At 34.3% G+C, this 11,536-nt stretch overlaps 1 long non-coding RNA gene across 1 annotated transcript; it reads left to right on the top strand.

Annotated features, from left to right (window-relative positions):
* The first annotated feature begins 334 nt into the window (after positions 1-334).
* Positions 335-2,201, top strand: LOC148202007 (uncharacterized). The gene is made up of 3 exons (XR_015784632.1): positions 335-417; positions 1,240-1,337; positions 1,431-2,201. It is a non-coding gene; the product is annotated as an uncharacterized LOC148202007 (long non-coding RNA).
* The last annotated feature ends 9,335 nt before the right edge of the window (positions 2,202-11,536 follow it).

Below are 11,536 nucleotides of genomic sequence, written 5' to 3' on the forward strand. Positions count from 1 at the left end.
GTTCATGCTTATACTCAAATGCAATTAAAATTTACTTTTGTCATCTATTATTGTACAAAGAGTTGCTGCTATCAAGGAACTGTTATCTCAAAAGCTTTGATGTTGTGAGAAAAGGTTCAGCATTTGTGGCCATGTAACATTTTTTTCTATTTAATCCTTAATCATATCCTTGACCCTAATCATAATCCTTACCCTAACCCTGATCATAACTCTTACCCTAATTTTAGCTCTAAATATAAGCATACAACTTGAGACTTGCTGGTAAAACTTTAATAGAAGGTTCAATTAGTTAAGATTATGTTTTTCTTAAACTTCATTCTTTTTCTTGGTTGCAGGGGTTGAATGATAGTTCATCTAAAACATCCTTGATAGAAGAAAGAAACGCGCATGCCCTAGCCATAATCCCTACCGAAATTGGTGAGCTTTAATTTACGAGCTTTCAGAATTCTACAATTCATCAAAGCTTTAATTTACCAGCTTTAATTTAACATTCTGAAATGGAAACTAAAACCCAGATTGTGCTTAACGAATCCAAAATGTCTTTTTGAAAAAAAAATGAGATTCATTTAACCAAACCAATGTAATGATTGCTGCTGGATTTTGTCTCGGACTGTTTTTGCTGCATAATTGTTCATTGTGCCACGTTCAAATCAAAATCAAAACCACATTTCTGTTCTTTATTTCCAATCCTACACTGTATAAGCATTAAGAATTCTCACTTTGGGCATAATAGTTGATGCCAAATTGGCCATTTTTGGTTATGTATTTTCTTTGTTTGCATTGTCATTCCAGTTTTCATTTAGTTTCTTATCAGGCAAATTTTTATTTTATACCGTTATTCAATTGCTCATCTAGCCTTATTTGCTTAGAAATGGCCCTGTTTCAATTGTTTAAGTCATTTCAATTGCATTAGCAACTTCGAAACTCCAGTTCTGTTTTCAAACCAGAAAAATTGCATAAAAACATCTCTCTTGTAGTCTGTCACATAGGAATCTAAATTCTGTATTCGTTTTCGTGTTTTCATGCATTGTCTTTAATACCCACTTAGAGTTCGTGCATACTTTGCATCTTTTTTACCAATTCAATACTATTAAATTCATTCCATTTTTGCATATAGTCTGATTGCATCAGATTTGACTAAATTAATTGCATTGTTTGGTACTTGTTCAATTTGATCATTGCATATGCAGTTTATCTCCATTCATAGTATTCTCAAAAGCTTTGATGTTGTGTGAAAAGTTGCAGCATTTGTGGCAAAGGTGTCAAAGGAACTCATCTGTCGAAGGAACTCATCTGTCGAGAAATCGAATTAGAAGCCGCGAGGAAGGATGGAAAAGGTGTTAACTGTTAGTCTCTACGGTATGTTTTTTGTGCAATTGTTCTATTGCAAAGGTTTGATGATTTTGTTGATGTTACTTATGTTATTAAAGACATTGGGTCAAAGCAAATGCGGATTCGAGCCTGTGCTCCGGATGTCTAGCAGTTTGGATTTACTCAAGTAGAAACTCGAGTTTTACAACTCCCAAGGTAGATTAATGTGTATCTATGCTACTACTCTGTCATTTTTATCATGCACTCTCATTACTTTTGTCATTTATTTTTTCTGTTTGAGATAAGCTATATACAGAGTTGTAGTTTTATCAATTGTTTGTCCTACTAATGTTTTGTTCAATGTAAAGTTGTGTTCAGTTGGAGATCAAATTTTTATTATGTTTTGTGAGGCTAACTTGGCCTAAGTCTATTGGCAAATTGAGAGAGTTTAGCCTAACTGACTTGCTAATTGTTTCTTGTGCAGATTGCTTAAATTGGAGTGAAATCAAGATAACAAAAGAGAAAATTTCTATTGCATTTACTTCAACTTTTAAAATTGTTTACTACTACGACATTCACTTCCAATTTCTTAAATTTGTTTGTTGATTTATGTGCAGATGTCTTGTCGAGATTGCTTAAACTGGAGTGAAATCAAGATAACAAAAGAGAAAATTTCTATTGCATTTACTTCAACTTTTAAAATTGTTTACTACTACGACATTCACTTCCAATTTCTTAAATTTGTTTGTTGATTTATGTGCAGATGTCAGTTTGTCGAGTTTGATTTGGGTATATTCTTGATTGCCATTTAGTTCCATCTCATTTAGAGTCTAATTGGAGTCAAGAATTTCTGAGTAGACAGCAGCAACAACACCTCAGTGTGGAGCTTGGAGCAGGCTAGAAACTAACCATCCAAATAGGGAAGTTGTCTAACTTACCCTTGTTTTGAATTGTTGCTTCGGTTTTAGCTTTTAAGTGATAGTTTTGAATGGATACCCTACTGATTGAAGTTTAAATATCTGTGCAGCTTTGGATTGATGAGAATAGGAAGGTTAGCGCACAAGATTGCAAATTGAGTGCACCTAGGATTCATTTTCCACGTCAAGTGTGCAAGACCGGGAAAGGGAGAATTCTTTATCTTGTGCATTGTATCTTGCAATCTGTTTAGCCAAGAGAATATTAAGCTGTGTGATATATGTGTGCAGGATTGAAAATCAGACCAAAAGAATTGAATTAAAGGAGCACAAAGTTGTCCAGAAACAACAAGAGTGGAGCACGTGATTTTTGTTTACCTTTATTTTGTCGACAAAGTTTACCTTTATTTTGTTTCAACATATTAATTCTAACTCCTTTGGCAGCCTTCTTGGGTAATTGATGAAGAATTTGGCATGGGTTATCGCGGGAAGAAATCTACATCAATTGTGACTAAATCTTCAGTTGAACAATACAGTTAGTATATTAATCTTTTTTTCCTTAGGTAATACTTAGTTGATTCAAAAACTTGGTTTCATGAGTTGATATATTGAATATCTACACTATTCAGAGAGTTTCAATTCTTTAATTATATCTCTATGCTTATATTGTGCCAGTTATGGGTATCCCCGGCTCTTGAACTACTTTCACCCAATGGTCTTTATCATGTTGACAAAAAAATCACCAGCCTGCAATGCTCTTGGACTCGGACTTTATTGTGTACCTTTATACGATACCTTGGGTATGTCACCTCTTCGTTATCTTGTTTCTACACCATGTTCATGCTTATACTCAAATGCAATTAAAATTTACTTTTGTCATCTATTATTGTACAGAGTTGCTGCTAGCTATCAAGGAAGTGTTATCTCAAAAGCTTTGATGTTGTGAGAAAAGTTGCAGCATTTGTGGCCATGTAACATTTTTTTCTATTTAATCCTTAATCATATCCTTGACCGTAATTGTAATCCTTACCCTAACCTTGATCATAACTCTTACCCTAATCTTAGCTCTAAATATAAGCATACAACTTGAGACTTGCTGGTAAAACTTTAATAGAAGGTTCAATTAGTTAAGATTATGTTTTTCTTAAACTTCATTCTTTTTCTTGGTTGCAGGGGTTGAATGATAGTTCATCTAAAACATCCTTGATAGAAGAAAGAAACGCGCATGCCCTAGCCATAATCCCTACCGAAATTGGTGAGCTTTAATTTACCAGCTTTCAAAATTCTACAATTTAGTAAGATGTGGTGGATAATATGTACAAAATTCTACAATTTAGTGAGGTGTGGTAGATAATACGTACCAACTGTTTTGTGCGTACAATGGATTACGACTTTGCTAATCATCATCGGGCAAAGGAGGGTTTAGGAGGTAGAGTTTGTCTTATTTTGTCTTGTCTGGAGCAACACGTTTATCTGCACATGTGGGAAAGGTTACTTACGGGTGGTGACTTCTTGTAATGTCCTACAAGGATATGGTATGTTCTTTTTAAATGTGAGAATCAAACTTATTATGTTTTTGGTTGAAGATGAAAGTTAATATACAATATTACATTTGATTTGTTATGTCTTCAAATATAATTAGTTGTAGTAATTGTTTGCAATTGAAAATTGTTTGTCTTATCATGATTTTTCTTTGTTGTACAGCTTGGAGCCTTGAATTATATACTACCGGATGAAGTCGTACTTGTTTCCAACGCTACCACCCTCATTATTGGCACTCTTGTGTCCATTGCTCCAAGAGCTACTCCTTCAATTACAGTAGTGACAGATAAGAAATCTTATGTTCTCCTTACGACACATTTTATTTTGAACCAAGAATTGTTTAGCATTGTATGAATACCATTTTAGGGCAAAGCACATAGGACATAGGGCATAGCACATAGGACATAGGGCATAGGGCATAGGGCATAGGGCATAGGACATAGGACATAGGGCATAGGGCATAGGGCTTAGTAGGGCTTAGTAGGGCTTAGTAGGGCTTAGTAGGGCTTAGTAGGGCTTAGTAGGGCTTAGTAGGGCTTAGTAGGGCTTAGTAGGGCTTTGTAGGGCTTTGTAGGGCTTAGTAGGGCTTAGTAGGGCTTAGTAGGGCTTAGTAGGGCTTAGTAGGGCTTAGTAGGGCTTAGTAGGGCGTAGTAGGGCTTACTAGGGCTTACTAGGGCTTACTACCGCTTAGTAGGGCTTAGTAGCGCTTAGTAGCGCTTAGTAGGGCTTAGTAGCGCTTAGTAGCGCTTAGTAGCGCTTAGTAGCGCTTAGTAGCGCTTAGTAGCGCTTAGTAGCGCTTAGTAGCGCTTAGTAGCGCTTAGTAGCGCTTAGTAGCGCTTAGTAGCGCTTAGTAGCGCTTAGTAGCGCTTAGTAGCGCTTAGTAGCGCTTAGTAGCGCTTAGTAGCGCTTAGTAGCGCTTAAAGGCTTAGGTCAAAGTATGATTAGGGAATAGGGCTTAATATACTAAGACATAAGACTTAGGCCTTAAAGGTTAGAACTTAGTGCTCTGCCATTTAAGTTCAAATTTGTTCTCAAAGTTTGAATTGCTTCAACTAAATGGTTTTGTTGTTGTGGTTGTTTTCTTTTTAACATTGCTTACTTGTTGTATTTTGTAGATTTCTTTGAAATGGAAATTTATGTTTCCGAAAGAGGATGAGGCGCACAAATAAAATCAAAACATTATGGTAGCGATATCTTTTCATACTGTTTATTTACATTTCAAAACTTGTATTGCTTATGTTATGCATTCATGAATGATTTATGCATTCATTTTTCATAACACCTGTATTTGATTTTAGCCTTGATTTTTATCTCTTTTTTCCTCACCTATACCTTGGCCACCTTATAAGCCTTGATTGAAGTCTTATTGATCTTGAGTGTATTTCTAATTCAATTGGTGTGATTAGAAGTTTTCCAAGTTTATGATTGCGTGAATTTGCATAATGTGTTGAGAGTTAAACACCTAGATGTTGAAGTCTGAGGTTATTCTTATATTGACATACTATAGAGAGACCGAAACACCTCATATCCTGGGACCGGTGGGTTATGCAATTTTCCACCTTCATGTTAGGGCCATTCAGGATTTGTATGATGTATGCAATTTGATGTCCTGTCTATGAATGAGATTTGTCACAATTGTTGTTGTCTGCATACTTTGATTTTTAGGTACTGTCTTCTTGCTTGCATGCATTTGAGATAATTAAGGTTGATTTTTCTTTTCCTTTCTTTTTTTATCTATGGGAAAATTATGAGACTTGTAGTTTACTGGCAAAGGCTATGGATGAAAGGCGATTGTTTGAGAAGCTGAAAGGCCTCCAAAAATACAAATTTAGTATGTTCCTATCATATTTTTCTATACTATACTGCAAATACCTTGCCTTTGAATGTTTTTAACCTTTGATTTCATGCAGAAATTCAAAAAGATTATATTCTGTTGACTAACAAAGAATCTGCGTCAGACATTCCTAAAGATGCCTAGTCCAGAGTCAGTTTGGGAGTTGTTTTCTTTTAGGTTAATGTTTTCTTTGGTTGAAATTATTATCCTAATTTTTTTGATTCTGATGTTTCTTTTATTTGTGCAGCGTTTTCACTCCTTAATATCCTAGATCGTGTTTTATGACATGTGTGAACTCCTCATGAAAAATGAAGATGGAATTTATCCAGGTAATTTTACTTAGTTTCTTTCTATCATAAATCTTACCGTAGATCTGGAACTTGCTTGATTTAATTTGGTTTAATTGAAACTCATCAGAATGACTCTATTTCATTGATTGGTTATGTTGATGTAAAAGTCACACTTGTCCAATGAATTCACGGTTAAAATTGGCCAGTGAAATGCTGAACTCATTTTTTTGTGTCTGTGATTATATTACCATTCTTATATCCTATATTTTGTCGACATAATATTTCAGTTGCTGCATGTCTTCCTAGTCTAAGGGTCGTTTTCTGGTGTGCTATTCCATTTTTGATTGAGTGGCTCTCTTTTTGCTTTTATTTTGTGTATGTGATTATGGTACTGTTCTTATATCATATATTTTGTTGACATATTAATTCAGGACCATGTAGTTTGGTTTCGGATGTTTTCCAAATGATTAACTTTTTCAATTGTGGTGTGGTGGAAACATCTGAGACTGGATAAAGTAGAACAGGATTTCATTTTTGCTGTCTTTTGTATTATTTTTCTTCTGTTTTGTTTCTGTTTTTTTTCAAGAATTTTTTGTTTGTTTGAATGTGGATCATTGAACATTACTGGCTTAAAGGTTTTTCTATTTGAGTTATACCTAGTTTTCTAGTCTCTGTAATTGTTTTATTTGCATTTTATGAAATGTTATGTGTTATTTGTGCTCTCTGTTTTCTTGTTTGCTTTATCTTGTTATTTTTTTTTCCTTCTTATATTTGCTTTTTCTAAACAACGGATATTCTTTTTGGACTCCTTTTTTTTTGGAGTCTTTCTTTATATTTTGTTATTAGGTCTTATGTTCTTGCCATCTTTTAGTTCTTGTTTAGTTTTTTACGTGGTTGAGGACTTGGTGTTGAAATATTGAATTATTTGTGTAAAGAGTATTATGTTATGCATATATGTAATCAATAGTTTTTTGTTTTTAATTTTTTTTCCATAGGTAATTCTTAGTTGATTCAAAAACTTGGTTTCATGAGTTGAAGTGCGTAGCATATGACAGATTCCCCTTTTGTACATAAGTTTGCATATTGGATCCTTGTTTATATGTTTTGATATTTTATTTTTTTGCATATGATATGATAATATTTTTATTTTCTAGCATTTTGTTCTTTTGAGCTTAATTCATATATCTACTGGTTTGCAGGGTGCCAATCCAGCAGAATGAATTATGAGCATGGAGGTAAATTTTATATTGATTTCCCTTGCCTTCTGTTTTCTGTGTTTTTTTCATCTTAATTTTGCTGCTCGCTCGGAAGTAGTTACCCTACATGTGGGAGTTCTTTTTTTTGCAGTATTCATGTGTTGAACTCTTTTGACTTTTGTTGGCCCCAGGTATGAAATTGATCATCATTTAGTAACAACATTTTTTAATTTCGCTTATTTTGTGCCTCGCTTTGTTCTTTGGTGTCCCTACAAAAGAGCTTTAATCGCATGTCAAAGGAACTCATCTGTCGAGAAATCGAATTAGAAGCCGCGAGGGAGGATGGAAAAGGTGTTAACTGTTAGTCTCTACAGTATGTTTTTTGTGCAATTGTTTATTGCAAAGTTTTGATGATTTTGTTGATGTTACTTATGTTATTAAGACATTGGGTCAAAGCAAATGCGGATTCGAACCAGTTCTCTGGATGTCTAGCAGTTTCGATTTACTCAAGTAGAAACTCGAGTTTTACAACTCCCAAGGTACATCAATGTGTATCTATGCTACTACTCTGTCATTTTTATCATGCACTCTCATCATTTTTGTCATTTATTTTTTCTGTTTTAGATAAGCTATATACAGAGTTGTAGTTTTATCAATTGTTTGTCCTTCTAATATTTTGTTCAATGTAAAGTTGTGTTCAGTTGGAGATTAAATTTTTATTATGTTTTGTGAGGCTAACTTGGCCTAAGTCTGTTGGCAAATTGAGAGAGTTTAGCCTAACTGACTTGCTAATTGTTTCGTGTGCAGATTGCTTAAACTGGAGTGCAATCAAGATAACAAAAGAGGAAATTTATATTGCATTTACTTCAACTTTTAAAATTTTTTTACTACTACGACATTCACTTCCAATTTCTTAAATTTGTTTGTTGATTTATGTGCAGATGTCAGTTTGTCGAGTTTGATTTGGGTATATTCTTGATTGCCATTTAGTTCCATCTCATTTAGAGTCTAATTGGAGTCAAGAATTTCTGAGTAGACAGCAGCAACAACACCTCAGTGTGGAGCTTGGAGCAGGCTAGAAACTACCATCCAAACAGGGAAGTTGTCTAACTTACCCTTGTTTTGAATTGTTGCTTCGGTTTTAGCTTTTAAGTGATAGTTTTGAATGGATACCCTACTGATTGAAGTTTAAATATCTGTGCAGCTTTGGATTGATGAGAATAGGAAGGTTAGCGCACAAGATTGCAAATTGAGTGCACCTAGGATTCATTTTCCACGTCAAGTGTGCAAGACCGGGAAAGGGAGAATTCTTTATCTTGTGCATTGTATCTTGCAATCTGTTTAGCCAAGAGAATATTAAGCTGTGTGATATATGTGTGCAGGATTGAAAATCAGACCAAAAGAATTGAATTAAAGGAGCACAAAGTTGTCCAGAAACAACAAGAGTGGAGCACGTGATTTTTGTTTACCTTTATTTTGTCGACAAAGTTTACCTTTATTTTGTTTCAACATATTAATTCTAACTCCTTTGGCAGCCTTCTTGGGTAATTGATGAAGAATTTGGCATGGGTTATCGCGGGAAGAAATCTACATCAATTGTGACTAAATCTTCAGTTGAACAATACAGTTAGTATATTAATCTTTTTTTCCTTAGGTAATACTTAGTTGATTCAAAAACTTGGTTTCATGAGTTGATATATTGAATATCTACTCTATTCAGAGAGTTTCAATTCTTTAATTATATCTCTATGCTTATATTGTGCCAGTTATGGGTATCCCCGGCTCCTGAACTACTTTCACCCAATGGTCTTTATCATGTTGACAAAAAATCGCCAGCCTGCAATGCTCTTGGACTCGGACTTTATTGTGTACCTTTATTGGATACCTTGGGTATGTCACCTCTTCGTTATCTTGTTTCTATACCATGTTCATGCTTATACTCAAATGCAATTAAAATTTACTTTTGTCATCTATTATTGTACAAAGAGTTGCTGCTATCAAGGAACTGTTATCTCAAAAGCTTTGATGTTGTGAGAAAAGGTTCAGCATTTGTGGCCATGTAACATTTTTTTCTATTTAATCCTTAATCATATCCTTGACCCTAATCATAATCCTTACCCTAACCCTGATCATAACTCTTACCCTAATTTTAGCTCTAAATATAAGCATACAACTTGAGACTTGCTGGTAAAACTTTAATAGAAGGTTCAATTAGTTAAGATTATGTTTTTCTTAAACTTCATTCTTTTTCTTGGTTGCAGGGGTTGAATGATAGTTCATCTAAAACATCCTTGATAGAAGAAAGAAACGCGCATGCCCTAGCCATAATCCCTACCGAAATTGGTGAGCTTTAATTTACGAGCTTTCAGAATTCTACAATTCATCAAAGCTTTAATTTACCAGCTTTAATTTAACATTCTGAAATGGAAACTAAAACCCAGATTGTGCTTAACGAATCCAAAATGTCTTTTTGAAAAAAAAATGAGATTCATTTAACCAAACCAATGTAATGATTGCTGCTGGATTTTGTCTCGGACTGTTTTTGCTGCATAATTGTTCATTGTGCCACGTTCAAATCAAAATCAAAACCACATTTCTGTTCTTTATTTCCAATCCTACACTGTATAAGCATTTAGAATTCTCACTTTGGGCATAATAGTTGATGCCAAATTGGCCATTTTTGGTTATGTATTTTCTTTGTTTGCATTGTCATTCCAGTTTTCATTTAGTTTCTTATCAGGCAAATTTTTATTTTATACCGTTATTCAATTGCTCATCTAGCCTTATTTGCTTAGAAATGGCCCTGTTTCAATTGTTTAAGTCATTTCAATTGCATTAGCAACTTCGAAACTCCAGTTCTGTTTTCAAACCAGAAAAATTGCATAAAAACATCTCTCTTGTAGTCTGTCACATAGGAATCTAAATTCTGTATTCGTTTTCGTGTTTTCATGCATTGTCTTTAATACCCACTTAGAGTTCGTGCATACTTTGCATCTTTTTTACCAATTCAATACTATTAAATTCATTCCATTTTTGCATATAGTCTGATTGCATCAGATTTGACTAAATTAATTGCATTGTTTGGTACTTGTTCAATTTGATCATTGCATATGCAGTTTATCTCCATTCATAGTATTCTCAAAAGCTTTGATGTTGTGTGAAAAGTTGCAGCATTTGTGGCAAAGGTGTCAAAGGAACTCATCTGTCGAAGGAACTCATCTGTCGAGAAATCGAATTAGAAGCCGCGAGGAAGGATGGAAAAGGTGTTAACTGTTAGTCTCTACGGTATGTTTTTTGTGCAATTGTTCTATTGCAAAGGTTTGATGATTTTGTTGATGTTACTTATGTTATTAAAGACATTGGGTCAAAGCAAATGCGGATTCGAGCCTGTGCTCCGGATGTCTAGCAGTTTGGATTTACTCAAGTAGAAACTCGAGTTTTACAACTCCCAAGGTAGATTAATGTGTATCTATGCTACTACTCTGTCATTTTTATCATGCACTCTCATTACTTTTGTCATTTATTTTTTCTGTTTGAGATAAGCTATATACAGAGTTGTAGTTTTATCAATTGTTTGTCCTACTAATGTTTTGTTCAATGTAAAGTTGTGTTCAGTTGGAGATCAAATTTTTATTATGTTTTGTGAGGCTAACTTGGCCTAAGTCTATTGGCAAATTGAGAGAGTTTAGCCTAACTGACTTGCTAATTGTTTCTTGTGCAGATTGCTTAAATTGGAGTGAAATCAAGATAACAAAAGAGAAAATTTCTATTGCATTTACTTCAACTTTTAAAATTGTTTACTACTACGACATTCACTTCCAATTTCTTAAATTTGTTTGTTGATTTATGTGCAGATGTCTTGTCGAGATTGCTTAAACTGGAGTGAAATCAAGATAACAAAAGAGAAAATTTCTATTGCATTTACTTCAACTTTTAAAATTGTTTACTACTACGACATTCACTTCCAATTTCTTAAATTTGTTTGTTGATTTATGTGCAGATGTCAGTTTGTCGAGTTTGATTTGGGTATATTCTTGATTGCCATTTAGTTCCATCTCATTTAGAGTCTAATTGGAGTCAAGAATTTCTGAGTAGACAGCAGCAACAACACCTCAGTGTGGAGCTTGGAGCAGGCTAGAAACTACCATCCAAATAGGGAAGTTGTCTAACTTACCCTTGTTTTGAATTGTTGCTTCGGTTTTAGCTTTTAAGTGATAGTTTTGAATGGATACCCTACTGATTGAAGTTTAAATATCTGTGCAGCTTTGGATTGATGAGAATAGGAAGGTTAGCGCACAAGATTGCAAATTGAGTGCACCTAGGATTCATTTTCCACGTCAAGTGTGCAAGACCGGGAAAGGGAGAATTCTTTATCTTGTGCATTGTATCTTGCAATCTGTTTAGCCAAGAGAATATTAAGCTGTGTGATATATGTGTGCAGGATTGAAA

The sequence above is a fragment of the Vigna umbellata genome, chromosome 3 (genome assembly GCF_029865625.1).
Source record: "Vigna umbellata cultivar VRB3 chromosome 3, Vumbellata_1.0, whole genome shotgun sequence".
Classification (NCBI taxonomy): Eukaryota; Viridiplantae; Streptophyta; class Magnoliopsida; order Fabales; family Fabaceae; genus Vigna; species Vigna umbellata.